At 44.6% G+C, this 16,353-nt stretch overlaps 1 protein-coding gene across 3 annotated transcripts in view; it reads left to right on the top strand.

Annotated features, from left to right (window-relative positions):
- Nucleotides 1–36: 36 nt before the first annotated feature.
- zfhx4 (zinc finger homeobox 4) overlaps nt 37–16,353 on the top strand; it is a 74,064-nt gene continuing 57,747 nt past the window's right edge. Inside the window, exon 1 of one of the 3 annotated variants that reach the window (XM_079576046.1) lies at nt 37–307. The gene's annotated coding sequence lies outside the window, so the exon portion shown is untranslated. Of the gene's footprint in view, nt 308–3,063; nt 3,455–16,353 lie in introns of those variants that run through there. The other 2 variants (XM_079576045.1, XM_079576044.1) reach the window with 2 other exon arrangements.

Genomic DNA, 16,353 nt, shown 5'->3' on the forward strand with positions numbered 1-16,353 from the left:
GTGTGTGATTGCGGAATATTAAATTAAAGTGGGATAAGTCCGCGCCGAGGCGGGCTGCGTCCAATCCGCAACTCATTTCCCCTGTTGTAGCACCGCATCACTGCGCTCCTCTCTTTTCAATGACAATGTGCCAAATCTGGGCATTTTGAAAACACTTTCCATATGCTATTATCGGATCGCTGCTGAGCAAGAGAAAGACAGGAAAGAAGCAAAACGGAATGCTTTATACCAAAGGTACCAAGAATCAACACTTTATTTCACTCACTGGCTTATTATTCTTTTGACTTTTTTTGTGGATTTAAGCGAGGTAAGAAAATGCTAAGATTTTTTTTATACTGATTGCATATTTATGGTGTGCTGTTGTTTGTTGAGGTGGAAGTGTCCGGAGAGGAGTAGAAGCAAAAAAGTTTATTTTGAGGCATTGTTTTCAATCTTTTGTCGCTTTTTACTGAAGACAATGAGTCCTTTTAAGTTAAATTAGGTTTTGGATTTTGCACAGTGGACATTTTGTCGCTTGGCTAAAATTAGAAAAGTTGTTTCTTTTTTTGCATTTATTGATTTGAAATTTTGGACGTGAGTTGAAAAACAACTATACCCGCAGACGATGTATATTTGGAAGCAGTGCTATGTTTGTGGTGGATGTATTGTTATGTAGGCTACAATATCTTCATTTTCAGATGGATTACCAATAGACACATGCTGAACTTTATAGCCGTTTCTTACTGTTGCTGCTGAGTTTGTGGGCCTTGCTGTGAGTGCTGGTGAACGGAACTTGACCATTGGGTCAGTGTGACAGGTACTGGGTCACGGCTCTGGGCTTTGGGAGCATTTCTGCTGTGTGCACGCGCCCTGGAGAGCCAGAGGTCAGCCCCACAGCCCCATGAGGGCGCCGGAGTTTAGGACAAATGCATGCGGGAGTAACAACCAGGTGACTGCGGTCAGAAATACATTTTAAAAAAGCATTTCTACGCGCTTAGAATTCTACTACAGGGAGAATAACAAAGAAACGTGTTGTTTCCTAAACACTGCATGGAATTATGAAGACACAATCTGTCAATTTTCCATAATGTTTATTGATCCACTCATGCTTCTGCGGAAGAGGTAACACTTTCTAATAATGTAGTCATGTTTGGATGTCGAAAACAGAACGATTTCCACATTTTACAGACGGTATAAAGATGAGCAACACTTAGGCTACATTACAAGCTCGCGCGCAAACCAACAGACCTCGGAGCTCGAGCAGCGTGCGCAGATAAAAATCTATAATTAATTGCAGATGTTGCTGATATGGAAATGGGGCCGAAATATTAGTTAACGCTGCCTATTATGGTGCGCTGCGCCGGAGAAAGAGCATCGTCTGCGGGGTAAAAGGGGAGGGAGGACACCGGGGGATTTACCAAACGAAGGAGGTTAAGATAAGCGGCTGCTTCTCCAAATCCGCTTTTCTTGACAGAAAACACAAAAATATAACGAAAAATGCATACGTCCCGGTCAGATGCGTAAAGGAGGTTTCCCGAGGAAAAAAAGAAATAGTCCATCATGCTTTATGTCGCTCGTTGCTTGACTTTTACGCAGCAGAAACGACCATAACCGCAATGAGCGACCAGCCTCGCTTCTCATACCATGTTTGCGCGACGCCTCCACTGGCTGCACGCACGGAGATCACCCCTGGAGGACGGCGAGGCAGCTGCAGCGGTAGCGGCAGCAGCAGGAGCCTTGGATCCGGGTGAAAAGTGACGCCTCTGTTCCCTCACCTCGACCCACCCACTCCCCCTCTTCCCTTTCTATCAGAGACCCGTGTTAAAGCCAGAATAAACAGCCCCGGGTCGGGTCGGGCTCGGATCTCTTGGCTTCTTTAAGGATCCAGTCGGTACGGGGGTGCAAGTCCTAGTCAATGTGGCTTCCGAAGTAGACCTTTAGTAGTTCACTTGCCAGCAGCAGCAGCCTTATCATCACATCCCAAGCCCCGGCTCATGCAGTTCAATTCACCCCAGCTTCGATTTTTTTTCCCCCCATGAAGGAGATCTCTTGATTTTCTCCCCGATTGAGACTGTGTAAAGTCTTCCCTTTGCCCAAAAGCCACTGTTTAGAAACAAGAGGGAAACCTTCAAAGCATATAGGGCCAGCAGACCCAGAGTCAATGTAAACGACACTAAACATAGCCTTGGACAGTGAGGGGATATTTGGTGTGACCCTATTGGATTTTGCAGTTTGGCTTTAGAACCCTCTCAGGGCCTCCGCGTACTGAAAGGGCACCAATCCAGTTGGGAAGCATTTGAAACAAGTGTATCTGCTGTAATCTGTCTGATCTAAATGGAAAATAATAATAAATAAATAATTTAGAAGAGAAATTAGAGAGTTGGTCCTCCAGTTGGGTTTGAAATCTATAATCATATTTTGAGGACTGGCTTGTTGCGTTGTGCATGTGTGTGTTGTGGTCTACGTATCAGATGTGTTTCTTCTATCTGCTTTAATTTATATTTTAAATGATCAATAATATAAAGCTGATCCGAAACTCTTGTTTGGACATTTTGAGCACATTTTACACATTGCTATTGCAGCTTCACAACACACAGCATTTGTGTTTTCTTAATAATAAGCAAACTAATCTGGAGAGCATTGGAAATAATTACTGTATGAGGACACCTTGAATTTGTATTTCTTTATTATAATTATTTGATTGGCCTATTCAGAATAATAATTATGTTACATGTTTAAATGTATTTTTATTTGCCGTGGAGGGGAGAGAGCGTGCGCACAATTGTGGATAATTGTTCTTGAAGTGTGTTTTGACTTCAGAAACAGTTGTTTATTGTTGTACATAAGATTTGGCCACTTGTTTCGGTCGAAGAGCCGCGGCGTAAAGCTCTCCGCGCGCCGCATAGTCCTCCACGGCCGCCAGGGCTCCGAGTGCTCCGTGTGCGCGTCATTTGCGATGTGGAGACTGTTGATCAACTCACTAATTACACTTCTCTCCTCTGTCCCCCCTCCCTCCCGTGTCTCTGTGCGCCCTCCCTCTTTCTCTCTCCCTCTCTCTCTGACTGTCTCTCTACCCATTCCCAGAGTGCATATCGGGAAATAGACACACAAAGACATGCGCACTCAACTTAATCAGCCATTTTTTTAAACAGGGCTAAAACGATAATAATTAGCAGAATAAAGACATATCGGATTTTCATTTCCTTTCCTCCGTTTCCAGACCACGTCCACAAGAGAAACTGCGAGGCAGCCCGTCGACACGTCGTTTCAGCGCTACCGGAACCAAAATAAGGGATAGCTCTCTAAATGCTTTGACATTTGTGATTTTACCCCTTTTTCCAACTTTAAAGTTTGGAGGATTATTGTAATTTTCTCCTTTTTCACCTTTGATTGTCCTCTTACGCGAGCCACTGGATGTGACTGTTTTCTAAAGCCACGAGAGAAGCGGAGGTGACGGCTTTGGAGGGGGAAGAAAGTAAGTTTTTTCCTCTGCACCTCTCCCCTTTAACTTTTATTGAGTAGTTTGGCGTGTGTGTGTGTTAAATTTAAGGGGTCGCGTATCGATTCTTTGTCTCGCTGCTGAATCTTTGACATCGGGGGCTATTTGGAGAACAGGTGCTGGGTGTTTTTAGTCCACAAACAGAGGCGGATATCATCATGTTATAGTAGGCTACAACTCGGAGGCGCTTGGCTCAAGTAAAAAGACGAGTGACAGCGGCGGAGGCGTTTTTACGCTCGTGTCCGTGTATTACGGTGGTATTGCGGGTCAACGACTGCCTTACCAAGTTTACGCGTTAGTTATTGAGCTGTTTGTCGGAACTTCTCCAACAACACTCGGTGCTTTGGGTGCGGATATGGAACTGGCTGTCCGATTCTCCGGACATGTCCGCTCCCCTTGTTCTCCCAACACCGGGGTCCGGCTTCATCTTTCTTTCCTGCTACTTGTGAATTCTTAGATCAATGCAAAACACGTTTGTACTCTAATCGGACGAGTTTGGATCCGGAGATTGTCTCAAAGGCTATGTTTTTATAAATCATGCTGTCTAGTGAGTCTAGTGCACCTTCTTGGCGGTTGCTGCTGAAAGGATACGGAGTTAAACCTCTGATGCGATACGACCAGGCAACAGACCTGTTTACTATTAGACAAAACACTCTCTTTTCATATAAGATCTTTTGCTGTTAAAAGATGCTTCATGCACATATCCTGATCTCACTGCTTGCACGTGTCCTGCTGTGCGTTCTGTGAAGTCGCGTCACTTTACCGAGGCGTAGGTGGTAGCGTCACCGGGCACAGAGAGCGATCCCCGGGCAGCTGGGTGCACAGTGAGTCGCTCATACGAAGTCAACTCCTGGCTCTTGTCTTTTACGCTGGTGGGATCAACTACACGCACAAGCGCATCATATTCGCTCGATTCTGTTTTCTGTCCTTGGCATTTTAGTTCCGTTTCTGATCGACTCTGTCATCGTTGACATCCCATTGAAGAGGCTACGGCAGATATAAATGTCCCAAGTTCGGACGCAGGTGTAAAACGTCCTCAAAGTGGTCGGGTTGATTCATTTAGAGACCATTTGGAGCAGACGTTGCTCAGGTATAGGCTGTGTGTGTTTCCCGGGGCGCGAGATAGACTTGACTGTGCGCACGGGGACGCGGCGGTGACGGGGGACATCGATCGCATTGGAGAGAGAAAAAAAAGAAAAAGATCAGGGCCAAGGGGCCAGTCAGTCTCCAACCCTGGTATGTGGACCAGACCGCGAGCTCTCCGAGCTCGTGCGTCACAGTTTAGACCTGCACACACTTGTACCCTTCCGAGATTTTTGGAATAATATCGCAATCCTTGGAAGCATTTTAACAATTTGTGGCATTTTTTACAAAATTATGACTTTTTTGTCAAAATTAAATATTTGGCCTATTATTATTATTTTTTATCCAGCCAACGTTTAGGTCATGAATTTAAATATTAGATTATATGTCAGCATTACAATAAACACTGGTCTATAACAATAATGATTATTCTTATTATCATACTCATAATAATAATTTAATTTAATTTGGTACGTTTATTTTTATAAAAGATTTTTCCTCTGAATTATTAGGTGTCACATTCTAATTGATTAGCTATGATTTACATGAAGTCTGGGTTTTACACAAATTAAGGATTTCTGATTAATTCTTTCACTGCTCATAAAAATATTGTTAAATTAGTTGTGTGTACATTGCTGATGCACAAACAATTAATTTATCAATAAAACACATGTATCCATGGCTTTAGAACATTTTACATAATGTGAAGATGTCTAATTGCACTCCAGTTTGTCATTTAAATATGTAGTTGTCTTTTGTTTCCTTGTATTGGAATCAACCATTTTTAGCTCTGTGTGCAAAACCTCAGGCCCTTATTTTTGTTTTCTCCAAGTTTCAGGCAGCTGAAAGCCTGACTGTGTATTCTGTCTGCGCAGTTAACTCGTGCTGTTCATTTTACTCACAGCTACACAACGACGGTCATCAAAAACATATAGTGTGAAAGATGTGCAAACAGCCCTGTGAGGACAATAGCTGTTGGCTTCTAAATGCATCTTGATTATTAAAAGCTCATGCATTTTCAGCATTGCAGTGTTCATTAAGCGAGCGGTTGAAGGGGCACAGGGAGGAGGAGAGGATGGAGAGGGAGACAGTCTCTCCTATAACTCCTACTCTAAGACACATGCAGCTAGAAGATTGGCTCAGGCCTCTCCTAGGGGTCGACAATGTGTCATTTCCACCCGGCTAGATTGCCCTATGCCTATCTGATATTAATGTGCAAATCAATATTTCAGGGATTAAATTTCCCTTCTTCATTTTTTATGGTTTCTACCTCAATAAGTCTCCCGTCTAATAGAGGAGGCTGGATGATTTAGAAGTCTCTGCTGCAGAAAGAGCGAGAGAGAGAAAAAAAATAAGAGAGGAGCTTTGCTACCAGGCTATCGCTGCATGTTAATGTTCTTGTGTGTGGATCCCTATAGGCCGCTGGTAAGGACAGCTATATCGCAGCTTTACGCTGTAAAGACAGCCAATTTGACTAAAAAGGTAGAAAGGGAAAATATGAGTCCGGTTGAATACTTAAGACGCTGTGGTAATCCGAGAAGCAGGTATTAGTGAGAAGGGGCTCCCCTCAGACACACATACACACTCCGGGCTACATCCCAACCTGCATTACCAGCGTCATGCTTCAGCGGGCAGCGTAGCACACCACACGCCGGGCAGCTTTAACAATATATTTTTTTTCAGAACACTTTCTCTCTTTTTGCATGAGCCCGTTGCCGTCTACAGGAGAGATTTACTCTTGTGTGTAATAACATCTGGCGTATGTGTGTGATCGAAATGAATCACTTTGACACCATGACCCGTGTATGATTATTGTGAAGGGAGGGGGGTATCACCATAGTCATAATGCTGCATCTCATTGAGAGGCGCCTAAATGAGCTTGGACCCTTTGACTCCCTATAGACATTCATTAAGGGACATTGGCGCACTCCAAGGCGTCTGTCTGCCAATAGGTGTGTGTGTGTTTATTTAATACTCCTTCCTGTACCATCTGCTGTGTGCATGTGTAAGTGCATGTCCAACAGCATGGTGTGACCCCCCATCACTCTCCCCCCCAGTGCCCCTCTCCATTCCTGTCCGCAGCAGAGAGGAGCATAGTGCACTGTTTTAACTGAGCCTTGATAGGGAGATGTCAGCAAGCAAAAACTAGAAGAGAGACAGAGGAAAAGGGACAAAAGAGCTGTAATTGTAGCACGACCGCTTGGCTTCCTCGCCGATTCACGGCCATTACCAAGAGAAAAGCACAACTGCCTGTGCTCCATTATCAAAACGCCATGCTCACATCCACACATGCATACTCAGTGGGGGAATCATGTAGATTTTTGTCACCACTCAAACAGATGGCCTGGACAGAGAATGTATTGTATTTTTTATACTATTTGAACTGTCAGTGATGTATTTCATTTATTTATTTTCATGTTAATGATGTGATTGTTAATGATGAATGTAACTGTGTGTTAATGTCCGAGACTATTTCCATGTAATCGGTGAGAGACTGTCTGTGAATGTGGTCCAAAGGTGACTGTTTTGACTAGTAGCATGTGTCAGGGTCCTGGCTCTTGGCTCTGGGAGGCCTGTAGGGGGAGAAGCTAAAAAGTCCACAGCAGCTCAGCATTGTGTCTCAAACAAGGGGGGCTTCCTGTGTCAGCCCTGGGGCAGCAGCACTGACACACACATGCACCTTTTGAGAGCGGCGAGGAGGAAGCGGGTTAAAGACTTGGAACCAGATCAAGCCTTCATTGCTCCCGGGGAGGCTGCTTGTGAATATGCGAGTTTTAGTGTAATTAGCACTTAATTATATTAACATATGCAAATTGTCAGACAGAGAGCTTGTACCGCCAGTGGGTATCAGCTAAGATACAAGTGAGTCCATTGTGCCACCGCGACGGAGCAGAGAATAATGGCTGTGTGTAAGGCAACCAGCCAGCAGCACCCCGTGCTAGCACATAACCAGCCCATTTAAGACACGGGCTGTCCGCTTTGCCAAATTTCATTTCATTCAATTTCATTAGTCACCATGACGACCTGGTTAATTGTGCTGACTAATGTCCTCTGATTTGTCGTCAGTGGTGACGGGTGTGCTTTCTTGTCCCATAACATCAGACAGGCTGAAAGAGGCAGAGAGGCCCAATATCAAACCAGCTCACAATGACCCCTATTTACACATGTTCCACTTCTATGGACATTTGCATATTCAAAAATACCCTGCCATCTTTCCTTGTAGTCTTTGTATTTGTATGGCAGTGCGTTTGCATGTGCACTCGTGCGTTGGCAGCCTGTGCATGTGGTGGCAATATGTGAGAGAGGAGACGACAACAGTGCGCTTGTGTCAGTCAGCATGTCACATGTGTAACACAGCAGTGTGTCTGAGCGACACCACAGTGACTCAAGAACTGCAGCTACTGATTAACAACATACTTTCATTTGTCACCATTAAGCAACATGTGTCTTTTTGGACATGTTTGCACTTCTGGTGCTTATTTTGTATCAATATGCAAAAACACCTTACAGTATTTGTAACTATCCTCCATCCAACAGCAGGGAGACGGAGCGGACAAACGTGTAACGCTCTGTGCGTCCCACTCTCCAAAGGTGGCTCCAGATTGGGTCTAGTTGGTGCTACTAGTACTTGCATGCTGATTCTGTTTTTTGACAGGAACGTAAACTGATATAATTGCTTTTCAGAGGCAGGAACGGCGGTTTATACAAGTGTGAAAGCACGGGAAAGGGGATTAGCATTATTTTGCATAATGCTGGGCAGGCGCTGAATGGGGCATTGAACGCTTGACTGGGTGACAGAGATGAAAGAGAGATGAAATGCTCTACCCCTTAGCCCCCTCCCCTCTCTGGCCGGAGTCTGTGGACACTGCTGCCGGTACTGCACTGTTTACTGCAGGAGGAGCAGGAAACACCAGGCCGGTGTTTTGGGCTGAGAGATCGGATGCCAGCAGATGGAGGCTGTCATCAATATGTATGATAATATAGTTACTACAAACCTGTCTCCTTAAGCTGCACCCCTGAAACTGTACCCCTGATGCTCTAGAGTGTGCAATTATGTGTGGCGCAGGTAGCATTTACATGGAAGGAAGGGAGTGGCTTTATGGATCAAATCAAACAACAATGTTCTTAGATTTTCTTTATTGAGATGTTTGCTGAGGATTTGGTTGGATTTTGTGGGGGAAGAGGGAAGTGCGCGGCGGGCTGGCAGGTGCGTGAGTGCAGTTAGGGCTGTCACCGGGCCCACATGACTCCTGTTTGACCCCACTCAACTCCGTGAGTAATTTATGATCAACCGTCATCACTTGTGTGTGCATATGGGCTATGGAAATGATGTTATGAATGGGAGGAGCTTTAGTTTGGGTGGTGGAGAACATGATCGCCACAAAGGCTGGTGTGGCCTGTTTTTGTTGTGTCTCATTGGACAGGATCCTCTTTCTTTGACCTTTTGCACGCCTTCCCCTGCCTTTCATATGCTAATGAAGGGCCAAAAACCCGAGGAGGAAACGGCGCAGGAGCCGAGTGGGGCGGGACAAAGACTCCCACTCTCCCGATCTGTCTCCATTCCACGCCATATCTCTGCTTTTCTTGCCTCTTCTCCTCTCCAACGACTTGACAGACTGTGGCATGAAAGGAAGTGAGTGCTTAGCGGATGGGAAAAGGTGGGGAAGGCATTCTTGCTGTGACCCGTGCCACCTGTGAGGATCAAGTGCGGCGCAGCGGCCCCGCTTGTGTGTGTGTGTGTGTGTGTGTGTGTGTGTGTGTGCGTGCGTGGAGTGTTATTCTGAGTGGCCCTTGTGCTGTGTGTTGCAGATCGGTAATCGTTTGAGCCGTGCCACCGCTATAGCGCCATAGCTCGGGCTTGAAGTGCGATTTGTTTCTTTTCCAACCGAAGCCAGTCAAGTTGTCATACAGAGTCTATATTTCCTCCTGACGAGTAAAGTAGTGTCTCTGGTGAGGTAAACGGATACTAATATGGTTATTACAGGCCTCCCCTGACATCGTGGAGCAGCAGTGTGGAGCGTGACGTGGTCTGCACCCTCTTCTGGTGCTGTTATGGGAAGAGGCCATGTTATCTGTAGGAAATGTAATTTTTGTCCTCATTGAAATCGTTCATTATTGAGCACGCTTATCTAAATGTTTTTGTTGCTGTTGGTCCCGCGCCAGTCAGGATTGCGTTTCTCAGTCTTTTACACACATCTCACTGTCTGCATCTCTCGGTCTCTGAAGGGAAAATAGAAAGTGGGGGATTTTTCTCTCCTCCCCTCGCTCGGTTCTCAGGCTCCCCTGCCTATTTTGCATCCGCCATCCCATACAGGATATTAGCCGTGGAAAAAAAAAAAAAAAAAACACCACTCTGGGTAGCTCATTTACAATAATATGTTTATTCTTTTCATTTGAAAGTTGGAGCAGGGGATTTTGTCTGGAGTTGGGGGTTAGAACAATCGGGGCAATGTTTTGGAGGGGCTGTGTGTTTGATCTGCGGTCCGCCGGGCCCTCGGGGTGGCTACGATTCTCAGGTTTAGGTCAAATAAAATAGACTTGGCCTTTTTCAGCTCGTATCCATTGTCTTCCGGATTTAGCTTTATGGCCTTTCCGTCGGTGTTGTCTGTCTCATGTTCCCTCGTGCGCTGAGGATCATCTTTCATTTGCATCTGTGATTTTGTTGACCGACATGCTGAAGTTGGTTCGCGTAGAGAATATAAGATAAAAAAAACAACAAGAATGAACTGTTTGCAAACTTTGATTCATTTGAGACGGGGTTTGTCCTGCTCTTATTAAAGCGACTTTCAAAGGCATTTTAAGTCCAGCACGTGTCTCAAAGTGCTCATCTTACCCAATCTACAAGAATGCAGCGCTTCTGTTCTCATTATTTATGTATTTGGAACATTTTGTCCCTCTTGTGCGAAACGACATGAGATTGACTGAAGTCTTTTCAAAAGGTGCAAATCCAGACAGACCACTCCACCTCACTTCAACCACAGTACGTAGAGTTAAGTAACAAGAAAAAAACAAAAGAAAAAAAAGAAAATGGGTTGACGAATGACTAAGTATCTCCAGATTTGAGGAAAGCGCCACCACAATAGCAGTAACAGCAGAGGTCTCATGACAAATGAGACAGTCTCTTCTTCCTCCTTGGTGCGAGACAAAGGCAGGGATTGAGAAGCCCAGTCACAGGACACCACATTAATAGACCCTCAGATAGTAGCCAGCTAACCTAAAATGATCGCTAGTAATTGGGGCAGCATGCTTTCGGGAAAAAAAATAATAAAATAAAAAATAATGATAAAATAGTTATATTCCTCGCCGATTTAATGCCACGATTAGATTTGCGGTTCCGTTCAAAGAGCACATTTGAAGCGGTCTGGAAACGTTGGAGAGGAGATTGAAATATGAACTTCCACACGAAAACAAGAATCACATGCATTTCAGAAGATGTGTGTAGAGGTAGAATGTATTGTACGACACGCAGGCTGTTTTTGTGACTATTCAATTTCATGTTCATTTAGATTTTGCACCCCTAGTAATACATACGCGGGAAATGGGAAATAGGAAAGCATATATTTTTCCTTCCTCCTTTACATCTTCGTTCATTTGCACTTGGTGTTAATGTGAGGCTATTTGTATGTGTGACAGGTGTTTGAGTGAATATCTCCTATACAGTGATTGGCATATGCTATTCCTGAAGGCAATAACATTGGGATATCAAGGCCACTCGCCGGGCTCATAAGGGAGCGAGCGGCTAATTCATTATGCATGACTTGTGGGCTTAAACAAACAGCGTAATGAGAGATGAGATGCCGTTTACCAGGAGGAATTTAGGCCCTGCTTACACGATGACATCCAAATAATTCAATTATTATTTATCATTTCTGTTCGAGGTCAGGTGTGCCAATGAGTCCTCCCCCAATGTAGGTCGACTGGACCCATTCTGAACCATCCCTCAGAAACTTTTGTCTGGCACAGAGCTGGTGGAATAATCTCTAATTATTTTCCTTTTGCGATGAAAAAACACGCTTTTTTTCCCCCCGCTCCCTGACAGAGAAGAAGACCAGAGCAGTGGGAGGAATGTTCTTGTGTATAAAATAGCAGGTATTAACAGCGTGCGTTTGGTCAGCGGTTTCACTGATGTATCAGAGCCCTGCCTCTAGACTAAATAAAGTGCGCCTCAGATGAGCAGATATAGGGGCGGCTTTGGAAGAATTGTCAGGAAAAGCAAAGAATGGACCGCTTCTTTAATAAACAATTGTCGCAAGTTGCTGACAGATGAGACTATAGACTTGGCTTTCAGGACTGTGGTTACTTCTGTTCTAGAATAACATAGTAGAGGTGTGCAGCGTTTTGGGGTTGGACAAAACTCAGAAATTGCTGACGTTGTTTTTGGTTGCCTGGCATGACAATAGGGGGAGGGAGTGTGTTGCAAATATATGGCAAAATCAGCCAAATCTAATCCTTAATCATAATGCTCTCCAATAGGGCTGCCGATATGAGGAAAAATAGCAATATTTCACTAAGCCATAGATTCAGATAGAGATACAGCGTCACCTGATCTTTTGCGATAACTATTCGGCGATATATTGTGTCGCCTTACTCTCCACCAAACCAATGTTATACCGATGTAAACATTAAATGCTAAGTTTGTTTTTCTGAGTTTCCCAGCAGTTTACTCCTATATCTCTTAAGGCACATTCTTTATGATTCGGTAAGCCTCACTATTGCTATCACAAATGCTTTCCGTGAGATTTTTAACATGATTACCCGTGCATCTGCTTTTCTAATATGGCGCAGCCTTACCTGGCAGTGATCTCCCGTTGGAAAAAACAACAACACACAGACAACAGCATAGACACACAGACAAGAGCGCGGAGAACAATAGGGCAGGTGATGACAACACAGGTACTCAACATTAAATGGAGAAATAGTCGCTTTAATTTCCCACAGCGCACAGTGGAGTAATGGTCCGTTCGGTGTATGTTCCCTCTCAGTGGGCCAGCGCCGGATTTGCGTGACATGGTGTTTATTTGATAAAGGAATATTGCGGCGCTAATCTCAAACCGCACTAATTACATCTGACAGTTGTTGTTTTTTTTATAGCGAAATCCAATTAAAACATAGACTTTTCAACTCCAGTCCTCTCTCCTTTTTTCTTTTCTATTCTCTCTCTTTTTTCCCTCCCTCCCACGGTAACCAGAAAAAGAGCCAATGATGGCATAAATAACAAGCGTGCTTTGCTTGTGGTTTCTGTGAGAAGAGGGTAAACTCGCAACAGCTGTCAGAAAAAGGGGGTTTGTTTAAAAAGCAAATGGCTTTGGTCTAAAGTTCATTTGGAGCCCTCTCTAATTAAATAGAGAGCCAAAAAGCTTAAGTTAATTAGTAATTCCCCGGGTCCAGAAATTAGACCTGTCACGAGAATTTCAGCTAAAAGGTATGTGTAGTTTACACAAATTGCCCCATTTTGCACAATATGTTTTCAAGTGTTGTGCGTGTTGTTGGGGACATTAGCACATCTTTATGTAGCGTGTCAGACAAGTGCTCCGGAGTAGCTTTAGAGAGGGGCACATAGCTGGTGGCGTCAGTCAGGATCCCTTCCCTATGATTATGTTTATGAAGATAATAATAGGCCTAGGGTCCTGCTGAACTCGGTCTTTACAAAAAAAACCTTGGGAGGATGAACTTTAAACTTTATTGTTAACCTCTGGAAAATAACTGCAACGCTCGGTCACATCGCTCAAAAGGTAACCGTGCAATTACCGAGGTGTTTTTTTGTGTCGCCGCTTGTTAAAACAGGTGTTCAGACAGTAATGTGCATCTTGAAAGAGACAAAACAATCTGTCACGTTTATGATGCACAGGGTGTCCTAGCGTTTCGCACCTTATACTACCACGTGAATATTTGACGCTTTAGTAATGCTTGAAACGGGATGGTTCTCCGGACTGCTAATTGCTGCGTGCGCGGAAAAGTTTTGTACGAGTTCCTCAGACCAGAGCCTACAGTAAATGCAGAGAAGTCGCTGATACAGTGTGTGTGTGTGTGTGGGTGTCTGTGTGTGTGTGTGTGTGTGTGTGTGTGTGTGTGTGTGTGTGTGTGGTGCCAGGTGGATGTGAAATGCCTGCGTCAGAGAGGGCTCTCAGTGTCTGTAAGACCTTGACTGACGTGGACACTGTTTGCTTAACCTCTTCCGCGCTGGGCTGCCACGGCCTGTCAGCTTGAGTGTCCAAAAGAGAACCCAGCCAGCAATGGGATATAGGCAGCTTCTTCCCACGTGACTCTGTTAAACGTAGACAAAGCGGGAAAGAGGTAGTGCTCAATATGTGTAAAGTTATGGTTGTCTCTGTGCCTACTAATACCACTTCTACTACTATTACCACCACTGTTGCTTCCAATCAATGCTCCCAAACACAGTAAAAGCTTTAAAGTTTGAAGTCTATGTATATTCTGTATAGTTCTATTCAGCTTCAACCCCCCCTAAGAAAAACATACATTTTCGCAATTTTTTTGGCTTTATTTTTAGCGGGATTATTAATTTGCATTAATCCCGTCCTGCCACCCCTTTTACCTTGTGTGTGTGTGGCATTGTGCCTCATCCAAAAGATAAGGCAGTGATTTATGTAAGCACTAAGCTCTTTCATATTGTGTATGTTGTACCTTACAAGAGCTTGGCGAGCGCCACTAGATTAATATTTATTTAGCACAGGCAAATCAAGGATTATGCAGTCATCATTTTAGCATTAATCCACGTCTCTGGTGAGAGGCAGAGACAAAGGGAAGGCAGATTACTGAACACGTAGCGGGGCAAAACCACAATTAGTTGACTCTCTCTCCTCATGGACGGACACTACAGGCATGCTTACCTGTTAAATCAATTCCGTCTCGTTTCGCAGAGGCGCCAATGGTGAAAAGGAGCAGACTTTTCCCCCCTCATCTTCACGTCAGGAGTGTCTTGTGATCAAAAATAAGCGATGAATACTTCTTTCTTAGCTTTCGCACCACGTGGGCTCGAGACAGTTTGCTTACAGTGAGTGTGCGTCTGCGGGCATGTGCGTGTGTTACCACTTGGACTCGGGGAGTCTGTAAATAAAATTACATTCTTTACTAATTGAGTTAAACTGCTGCGCTGGAGATGTGGCCTAAAAGATGAAAGCGCCCTGTGTTATGTTTTGTGTTGGCGAGGCTGTTTATAGAGGCAATCTAGTTAGCTCTTAGCACTCTCAGCCGGTAACAAAGGGGGGAAGATAATTGTTAGCGTACTTTTTAGGGCGCAACATATGAAAACTGTCAGCGGTAAAAGTCCTGGAGCTGTAGAGGTAGTCGTAGTAGTGCGAGCGGGAACGTGGGAAGCCCCTTGCCAGATGTTGACTCCGAATAAAGAGAGATAGATAAAGCGAAAGAGCAGATGATGGAGAATGCCATTTTGCGCTCCCCTTTGCCCTCCTTCCTCGGACCACTGCATGTTAATGTCTCTGGCCATCCCTCCCCACGGACACTGGCGTATTGTTTGTCGTGCTGGCTTCTATTCTTTCAAACTTAATTACCTTCTTGCCTTTTGTGGCGTTCGGGGCCGGGGAAGTTTGGCTCCGTGGCAGTGGAGGTCGTCACACATTCTTTTGGCGGTGCATTCCCTTAATCTGAGGTGGGGGGGGGGAGGAGAGAAGGGGTAATTTTTCTTAAAAGGGGAGATTCTAGAAAGCCTCTACCTTAACACTAGACACACACGCTCATTTACGCACAGGCTATAGAAGTCGGGACATAGGCCGGCCTTTGTTTGTGCGGTTCATTTCCAATCAACCCTAATTAACTTGAGAGTGTTTCCAGATTGCCGGCGAAAGAAAAATCCCCACTTTTTTTTTTTTTTCTCCTTCTCCTCCTGCGCAACTCCTCGGTCTTTGCTGTTTCGAGTTTTTGCAGAAGGGAGGGGAGGAAAGTGCAAGGCATTAGCTATGTAGATTGGCTGTGCCTTTGATGCTGGGGAAAAAAAAAAAAATCTTTAGCCAGGGCTGTAAGTGGTGACTGTGACCCAGCGGTGTCGGACTGTTTATTTTCATGTTTCAGATCAAGTTTAGTTTGAAATATCGCTCTTCAAAGCGTCCGGCTTGTGCATATATTTAGGCTCAACTCAGTAAGCTGTAAGGCCATTTGTAAATATGCAAAATCCAGGCAAAGTTCTTTTAATCCATTACGCTCTCTCTCAATAAAAGTAAAGGCCTACGTGGACAACTACGAGCCCCGAATTTGATTTTACTTTAACTTGAGCTAGTTTGCCATCTTTTTGAGATAACACCAAAGCTTGTTACAGGTGATACGACCATCACAGATTTCTTTTTTTTTAGTTTTGTTCCAACAAAGTTATAATAACCCGGGGCATTGTGGTGTTGAGTTACCTGAGCAACTAGTGAAGCCAATTTTCCTGTCATCAGCCTTTGCTATACGGCGTGCATAGTTGCCTTACCAAAAAGAAGGGGAAAAAAACTTCTACGTTCTTTACATTTCTCCTCATTATTGGTGCTTTTCGTTCCAATCTTTCGCCAGCTTTTACACTCTGAAACCTTCCCCTCATGTAGACGTAATTCTGATTTTGATTTGCTAAAAGGCATTTTTGTGGAGCAGGTAATTTGTAGAACAAGATTCCTGCACTAAATGGAGTGCGGCTTGCTTAAGGTGTCTGGGCCGCGCCTCGCTGTAATGATAAGGTGTCTTTGGGTAATGAAGGCCTTTACTCACCGGGGAGATGTGCAAAGCAGGAGAGGACAGGCGGACAGAGAGAGAGAGGGAGAGAGAGGGGAAGGGGGGGTATGCTG

This window comes from Gobius niger (assembly GCF_951799975.1).
Source record: "Gobius niger genome assembly, chromosome: 18".
NCBI classification, from domain to species: domain Eukaryota; kingdom Metazoa; phylum Chordata; class Actinopteri; order Gobiiformes; family Gobiidae; genus Gobius; species Gobius niger.